Genomic DNA, 8629 nt, shown 5'->3' with positions numbered 1-8629 from the left:
GCCGCGCTGCGGCTGCTGCTGGACGCCGCGCCGCCCTTCACCTGCTCCCAGCCGGTAAGCGCGGCCGCGGGCGGCGCGGACGGGGGCCGCGGCGAGGGGGCGGCAGCAGCAGCAGCGCGGCCGCTCCGCGGGGCCGCCGGGCAGCGGGAGGCGAGACCGGCACCGGGACGGGACGAGCACCGGAACTGGGGCCTCCGCGGGCGGGCGGCGGCGGGGCCGGCGGCGGCGGCCTCCTCCCGGCGCCAACGGTCACCAACGGTCACCAACGGCCGCCCGCGGCGCGGCCTGCCCCGTTCCGCTCGGCCGCGGCTCCTCCTCGGCGCCGTGGGCAGCGGAGGGGCGCGGAGGCGCCGGCGGGGAGCGGTTTTTACCGGCCTGAGCTGTGAGCTCCGAACAGGGGCTCCATTGGGAGAAAGTATCGAAGATGCACTTAAAAAAAATGCTTAGAATTGGGGAATCTCTCTCTTTTGTTAATAATAATGGTTTGTGCCTGGTCACGGGGTCACAGTTAGCTTTCAAGCTGGGAAGACTGCTGTGTCGTGATGCACCAGCCTGGAGAAGGCAGCTCTTGGATGCGGTTACTCGTATGTCAAGCCAAGTGTTTGCTTTGGGATGATAGGTTTATAAATGGGCATGCAGTAAATGAGTGATGTGCTCTTTCTAGCCTGCTCCACTGCCTTTCCAACCCTGCCTTTCTAGCTCTGCAGAAGAAAATATCCCTCGCTGCATTAAATCAGAGTATGCGTGGCCAGCTATAGGAAGAAAATGTGACCCTTAAAAGAAGACATAAATCCCAGCTGTTACACGGCACTTCTCCCACTTCAGAATGTCTTAGCAGGTGACATTCTGTTGAGATGAATGTCTCCTACATACATCATGGGGAGAAGCCTTCAGCACAACTACCATGATATACTGACCTAAAGAAATATTTTCTTGATATGGCTATCTTAAACCTCTGGTAGCTTGAGCTTAGGAGCATGTCCTGTGATCCCAGTCCCTTCTTTATGTCCCATGGGAGACTAGTTCTCTCCAAGACACTTGTACTTTTGTAACTCTATAATCTTCGACCACAAACTGAAGGATCAAAAGTTCCACAGGAATTTAAGGAAACATTTCTTAACGGTGAGGGTGACAGAGCCCTGGCACAGGCTGCCCAGGGAGGCTGTGGAGTCTCCTTCTCTGGAGATCTTCCAAACCTGCTTGGACACAGCCCTGTGCCATGTGCTCTGGGTGACCCTGCATGTGCAGGTCCTTCTCTAAAGGTCCCTTCCAACCTCAACCATTCTACGATTCCTTACATATTTCATATTCTGCCTCCTGCCCTAATATTTAACCATGAACTTGCCCACTTCAGCTTCTTTGCTGACTTCACACTACCCTGAGAAAATAGTCTGCTTTTGTGATTTTACTATACCCTGGACATTGGGAGTTTACAAAATGTAAAACCTTAGGAAAAGGGAAGGAGGAGACTATAGGATTGCTTAGGCATTTCACGCATGGAGTTTGGAGCTGAGTGGCCCTGTCTTTTGTGGGTCTGAGGTTAACACATTATAGAGTTTCTGGGAGTCCTTGAGTGCTCTGGGTTTAACAGACTCCATCTTCCTGGTTGCACATCCTGGTTTAGGGAAGGTGAACCCAGGTTTGCCAGCGAGAGTGTTGCCAGTGTCTCCGAGCTCCGCCGAGGGGGCACGTTGCCCTGTGCACTCGTGGGTTGGAGAGCGTGTGAGCCTGCTGCTTTGGTGGCTCTTTCAGTAAGTCATTTTCTAAAAGGCTGGCCAGTTCTTGAAAAATATGCAGTAGGCTGCGACAAGTGTGTAGCAACCTCTTCAGAAGCAGCTGTGAAGCTGCTGACACGCACAGGAAAACTACCATCAACCCAAATGATGACAGTTGACAACGGCTTCCCCTTCCGTTCGTGCCGGCTGTGCTGCTCTTGGGGGGAGACTCGGTGCTCCTGCCGTTAGTGACTGCGGTGTGGTTGGAAAGGGAGACTTGCCGAGCCAGGGCGGTGAGACACGTTTGCTTTCCCTAAGCCACGGCGCTCGCACTGCCCCTTCCCAGCATGGGAGGAGGCCAGGGCTGGCAGCGGTGGCTCTTCAGCAAAGCTCTCATCCAGCAGGGGCAGGACACACGGTGGTGGTGTTGGAGAAGTGTCACATCAGCGGGCGTTATAACAACTGGAGAGAGAAAAAAGCTCATGTGAAGAGGAGCTCATCTTACTGAAATGAGAACACAAGGCCTTCTGAGCACCACCTCATTAAATTGGCTCTGCGGGGTGTGAGGCCGAAATCACACAGTTGCAGATCCAGTTCTTTCTAATAACAGCAGAGCACACGCTCCGTGGGGAGGTGCTGCCCTTGCTTTGCGCGCTGGGAGGAGACGTCCCGCAGACTAAATACCCCAGTGGTTGCTCACCGGCAGGGTGAGTCACCGCAGCGGGTCCGGGCTCTAACGCTCCGCAGCGCGGCCGCCTCGTGTCCCCGTGGACGTGGTGCCTCTAGCCCTGCTCTGCTCCACCCTGCTGCATGGGCGTGGGGGCCTCCCTGGTGATGGGCACTAGAAACCTGCCCGGGGAAAGTTCATGGAGCTCTGCTCATGGAGGCAGAGGTGCACGGGCTTTTCCCCTGTCTTCTCTACCAAGTTGTTAACTTGCCTTCACTGTTGACCATCTGTATTAAAATACAGCAGTGGTTTCGGGGAAAATGTTTTTTACTTCCTAGCTTTAAACATTTTTCAGTAGGTATTCTTGTAAAACATAAATGTCCATGCTCCCGTATATCTCTGTTTCTGAGAAGTGAGGAACCACGAAAGGGAAATTACAGTAAATTTTAAACCAGTCAAGTTTTGGAATTGCATGGAATAGCTCATGTGTGAGAAGCAAACTGGCAAATTTAGGGAGGTTTCAGGGAGGTTTCCATTTAGCATCAGCTTGCTTTTTTTTTCTTCTTTTTTTTCTTTTTTTTTCTCCTCCTCTCTCTCCTCTCTCTAAGTTGGATACCTTCCCAGCTCAGCGCATTTCCTTGCCAGCCAGTTACCACAGTATCCTGCTGGGAAGTCTAGGCCTTGCAGTAATGTAACGATTGGCTTGCTGTGACACAGTGCTTTTGAGCAGTTCTCCGATTCATATGGGCCCTGTGGAATGTGGTCTGCTCTTTGACGTCAAAAGCAAAAGTGAAACTGGCGAAAGCGTTTTTTAGCTTTCTGCGAGTATGTCACCCGTGTGAGTCGATTGTGCCTGCTCTCACCCATTGAATGTTGTTTTGTGCGCCACTTTGCAGTCTTTTTGTTTTAATTTTTATGCTTGCTGTCTCTGCAGCTTTGCATGGTTCGCCTGAAAGGTGATAGGATGAGAAGATAACATCTGTTTAAGGCAGTTCTGTAGCACTGTGCACAGCCCGTCACCCACCTGTGGGGTCCATCTTCAGCCTTTATGTAGAGCTCTTCATCTTCGCCCTCTTTCCCTCCGTTTGTCTGTTTGCTGCTCTGTGGTGTCCTGCCTGGTACACCCCGCTCAGTCCTGTAAATGCTCCCCGTGTGCTCCCAGCTTTATGTGGGGGCATAGAAAAACTCATCTGTGTAATCTTATTTGTGTCTTATCTGCCCGTTTCTGCTGATGGCAGCTCAGTTTGTGTAGCCGTTGGGTGAGCTCAGGGTTGTGGGGACTGGGCTCGCCCGGCCCTGCCGAAGGGCACACACCAGCAGCAGCAGCGGTTCCTCCCCGCACCGGAGAGGCAGCAGGAGAATGGAGAGGTAGATGCTGTGCCCCCAACGGCTCAGGAAATCTATGGAATTAAGCACTGCTCCAGCTTGTGACAAGAACTGAGCCCTGGCAGGGAGGGAGAGTGTTAAAGTTCATTAAATGCTGGGCTGGAGGGGACATTGTAGTAAGAGCTTTTTCCCTATTAGAGATGACATATCCATGTGTAAGGGAACGTGGATGTTCGGTGGTTAGCGTGATCAAGGGAGGATTTAATCAGCTACTTGATAGCCCTGGGTTTCTTGCGTGGCTTTTGTGTCTCATTCATAAAAGCAGAGATCTCGGAACCGTCACTTTACAATGTGATGGCAATTCTTAACCGTAAGCTTGTATTTGTAAAGCCTCCTGGCAATAGATCTGCCTGAGGAGAATAAATGGATGTTTTTGTTTTGTTTTGCAACAACAGAATTTTTTTGCAGCCTAGTTTGACTCAGACTTTAGGACTGACATTTGACTGTGTTTTCCTAATTGCTTCCTGCTCTTTGGCCATGGTTCTCGTTCTGGCACGGAAGAGTATGTGCAGCTGTAATCAGTCCAAATCAGCTGGGCTGCAGCTTAGTATTCTAAAAGGAGACAAGAGTTTTCCTGGTGACTGCTTTCAAGGAATACCTCAAGGTCCTTGTATCCCTACCTGCACTGAGACTTGGTTTTCTCCTGCTGCTGGCTTCTTTTTCCTGCCCCTACTGAGGGACCTTCTTGGCCATGTGGCTATTTCTCCTGGGCATGGGGCAGCAAGTCAGCCCTGTAACACTGTGGGCAGCGGGCCAGCAGCAGAGGGGTGCAGGCTACCATGTGGAGGGAGGATCCTTCTGGTTCCAGTGGCAAAGCACCACCTGGGACAGCTTGACATGCTTCAGTGTAGTCAGCCAGGGATAAATAGGTGCCACCTGTACAGCAAAGAGGCTCTAGTTTGGTAGGAAAACATGTATCTATGTAACCCTCTCCAAAACCTTGAGTGGGGCTGGGAGAACGCTGGGGTCCCCAGTGGCAAACTGGGGTAATACTAGGCGGTTGTCCCGGTAGAAATCCAATGCTGAAGGTTAAGAGAGATTTTGAGGACTGAATTTCAGTCAGTCTGTGATCCCTCGTCAACAAACCGATGGCGCCAGGTGCAGCTGGTGCCTTTTTAATGATGACCCATAAGGAGCAGCCCCATCCCTGCTGAGAACATCCCTGCAAACACCTCCCCGGCCCGGCGGAGCTGGGCGAGGAGCGAATCTGTTTGCCTGCCGTGCTGGATCAATCTTCCTATCTGTAGCGAAGCAGAGGAACGGAAATTGCAGCACTTCCTTGGTTAACCACGTCTTATCTGCTAATAAACAGAAACACCAGTGCTCAAATGAAAGCAGATGTTGCTGCACTTTAGGCAAATAATGTATTCTAATTTATACAAGGGCTTTATTATGGTGCAGTTTACAGTAATCACTGATAACTGAAATGGCAAAAGGATGTGGAAAGTGGTAGGTTTTAATGGAAGCCCCTAAACTACGGGGAGAAAACATGACTAGTAGCCCATTGGTGCAAGGAGCATTGCAAGTTAAATGTTGTCCCCCACCTCCAAAAACAACAACAACAACAAAAAAAAGCAGCAAAAGAGAGTGAGAAAAGGTAAGTCTGATTATGTATTTGAAATGTTAGGAGTACATTCCTTTCATGGCTTAATTTGCCTTCCATAGTAGCTAGTTAGTTTTTATTTTAATCAGCATTCACTTGTTGCAGTTGAGTTGTTTTCCATTATCAAGATATCTAGGTTTCACATGCTGCATATGAATGTTCCAATGCAAAAAATAATTAAAAATTAACAAAAAGGAAGCAAGAAATTGTGATAACACTTCTTCTATGAACATTTCTAAACCTTTTTTTTCTGAAGATTGGTGAAAGCAAATGCGTTGTGAAAGATTTGCCTGCCTATTTGTCTGCAGTAATTTGATTTGGTGCAATATATTTGTGAGAGTGTAACTCGCAGATTAAACTGGCATTTGGTATTCAAATTGATCAAGTTGATTCCTTTAGTTGTGACTGTCTTGACCTTTAGAGCTCGCTGGGGATAATGAAAAGCGCCTCTTGCATAGTTTCACTAGCTCCCATTTAAGCACGTAGATTCAGTTTGCCCCGGTTATGCCAGAGCTCCTCTGTCCTGCCCAGAGAAGCCTCTGGTGGCAGTTATATCCAGACTTCTGTCTAGTAAAACACTGGCTGTTTCCAGGGTTATTAGTGCTGCAGCCTGGGAGTGAGACCGAGGAGCCACCAGCGAGTTGGATTCGACAAGGAGATGCAGAGCAAAGACGGGGCAGGAGGGCACAGGGGGTTCTGCGCAGGAGCTGCTAGTGCTGGGCGGCGGGGAGGAGGGAATCAGAATGGGGTAGCGGCAGGAAAGGTTAAATATGTGGCTGCTTATCACCCTTTCTCCCCACCACACCCCAGCCTCCTTTAGAAGGGAAGCTTTAACCATGAAAAGCAACTGCAGTAACTGGAGCAGCTGTGGGATGCTGCCCGAACCCTATGTTAGCACTCTGAAGAAGATTTTGTTTAATTTCTTAATTGAAAAAAAAAATGAAGAGGCTCAATGTTTGATAGCCAGAAGGAAAGTAGTTCTTCCTCCAGATTCAGTTTTTGGGCAATGGTTCTGTGGATGTTGCGTGTTCAAAGGTCAGGGTGGCTGATGAGGCAGATCCCGTCCTTCAAATTCACTGGAAAAAAACAGTGTTTCCTGGATTATGATAAACTGTATAATAGTGATCAACTCTCTAAGTGTTGCACTGAATCTTTTTAGCATAGCCCTTTCTGTATTACTGCTTATCAGTATGTGGATGTACCTGCAAAGCACACCTGAGGCCTGCATTGGCTTTTGTAACAAAGGCCTAGAAGAGACTTCTATTTTTCTTTTTCATTTTTTCCCTTATAAGCATGAGCAGCTAAATGTCAAATCTGCCTGCTTCGGCTGAAGATTAATGAGAGCGCAGATACACGAGTTGAAATCTGATTCCTGCTTTAACATGTTTAAGATAAGCAATGGCTCCTTGCAGTTTAGGTGAGGGGTGAATTCAGGTATCGCACGTGGTCTGCGTTTCCTTCAACATCTGCAGAGTTTATTAATTGCTGCGATGCTTGGCCTGTGTTGGGGCTTGTCTCAAGATGCAGTCTGACACCTTCGAGTGTCAAGGCATGGGAAGAGAGTGGGAGGGGAGCTAGTCTTTATCTTGATTTATCTCCAAGCTTTATCTTGCAGTCAGTGAGAGCTTCACACTTGATCATGACGGGGTTTTGCCTCACGCCAAGAGAGCTTACACGGCACTTCTGTGACCAGGGGGTGTTCCAGAATAAATGAGGTGTAAGTGGGGAAAACCAGCCCCAGCCCCCCAATGTCTGCTTGCTCTTTCATGTTCAGGGCAGCCTTGTCCTCACTAGCAAAGTGTCAGTAGCTCTTTAAAGTATAAAACCACATCTTCCATCTAGGCCTGGCATCTGCTAAAGGGATTGTCCTTTTTCCTTTCCCTGGTTCTTATGTGGCAGCAGGGAGAAGGCCACAAGTGCCTCAGCCTTTCTGCTGAGGAAAGGAGCATTTCTTGCTGTGCATTCCCCGTCACTTGTCCAGTTTAGCTTTTGTGAGCATCTCTGTGCTGTGTTTTGGGACCCGAAGCATAAGGTGAGGGAGATGTTGCTCCACGTGCTGCTCAATCCAGCCCTTAGCAGCAGCCGGGGCTGCAGGCAGCCCGTGCTTCCAGGTGAGTGGCCTTGGGCCTCCCGAGCGCTGCTGCTGTCATCACTGCTGGGGAGCAGGGGCTGAAGGCAGTGATGTTGAAAATCACATCCATCCACTTCACGGTATTTCACATCACTTTTGGTTTTGGTTTTAATAGCAGGATTTTTGGCAGCTTTTTTACTGTTGTTACATTGTGGTCTTTCCTTCTTTTCAATTTCATTCTGTTACTGCAGCTACTGCTGTCACTTAAGTAGGGACCTGGGGTGCGCAGAGGTTTCAGGCTGGGTTCCTTTGCTTTCCTGCTTAAACTGTATGCATTTTCTGATGATCAAGTCTTCCAGCCTGTCTGGGCTCACTGAACTGTTTGGTACCTGCTGAATTGAAGAACAGAAGTTTCCTGCTGCCAAATGGAAGCAAATTAATGTCAAGCTACTTTCTGTTTTGTGAGTAACCTTCTTGTTTCTTTTCCCCCCACAGGATTTAAACTGCTTCGTAAGAAATAGTAAGTATTTTTTTGTCTTTTTTTTCCTCTTATTTGTGGCATTCTTATCAGACCTTATTGTTTTTTTAACTGTCTTTATGCACCAACTTGTTTCGACTGAAATGAGAGCGATGCAAAGTAAAGCTTTGCTGTTGCACCTCACTTGAGGAGTTTCTTACTTGGTCTGTAATCAGTTCTAGCCCAAAGGCAAATGTGAAGTCTCTCTTTTCAGGACAATCAGTAATATTAAAATAATATCAAGCAGTTTTTCATGAATGGATCTGCAGAACTTCTTGGCATTTTCCTGCAGTGGTTGTGCCAGGCGGGCTCCTTTCTGCTGCCGCAGCCACCCAGGCTGGGCAGACGCAGATATTTATGCAGCGGCACTTGGTGAGCCAGCCCCCTGAGCTGGCTCTGCTGAAAGCAGACAGGTTTAAAAAGGCTTTTGCCAAGAGAAGAGGGCAGAAGAAGAGCCAGGGTTTGCACTGGCAGCTTGAGTGTCATTCGAGTGTTCCTTTACAGCACAGCTAAGCCCTCTGCTCTTGGTTAATGCGCTGCCTTGTTTGAGCTTTTTTGCCTTAAAATCCACCTTGTGGTTCTAACCGTGTTTTTCTCCTCTAGGGGAAAAATTCATGCCCGGTACATTCTGGGCAAGAATTTGTTATTTTTCTAGGCTCCTCTAGAGATG

The 8629-nt window shown here is 48.9% G+C and overlaps 1 protein-coding gene across 1 annotated transcript in view; it reads left to right on the top strand.

The window, feature by feature from the left end:
- Positions 1 to 37: 37 nt before the first annotated feature.
- The window catches only part of IL17RA (interleukin 17 receptor A), a 21063-nt gene continuing 12471 nt past the window's right edge, over positions 38 to 8629 (top strand). The window contains exons 1-2 of the mRNA XM_026052169.1: positions 38 to 54; positions 7938 to 7962. The gene's annotated coding sequence lies outside the window, so the exon portion shown is untranslated. The remainder of the gene's footprint in view (positions 55 to 7937; positions 7963 to 8629) is intronic.

The sequence above is a fragment of the Nothoprocta perdicaria genome, unplaced genomic scaffold (genome assembly GCF_003342845.1).
Source record: "Nothoprocta perdicaria isolate Ctin4 unplaced genomic scaffold, notPer1 scaffold_84, whole genome shotgun sequence".
Classification (NCBI taxonomy): Eukaryota; Metazoa; Chordata; class Aves; order Tinamiformes; family Tinamidae; genus Nothoprocta; species Nothoprocta perdicaria.
This window is presented reverse-complemented; position numbering and strand designations above follow the sequence as displayed.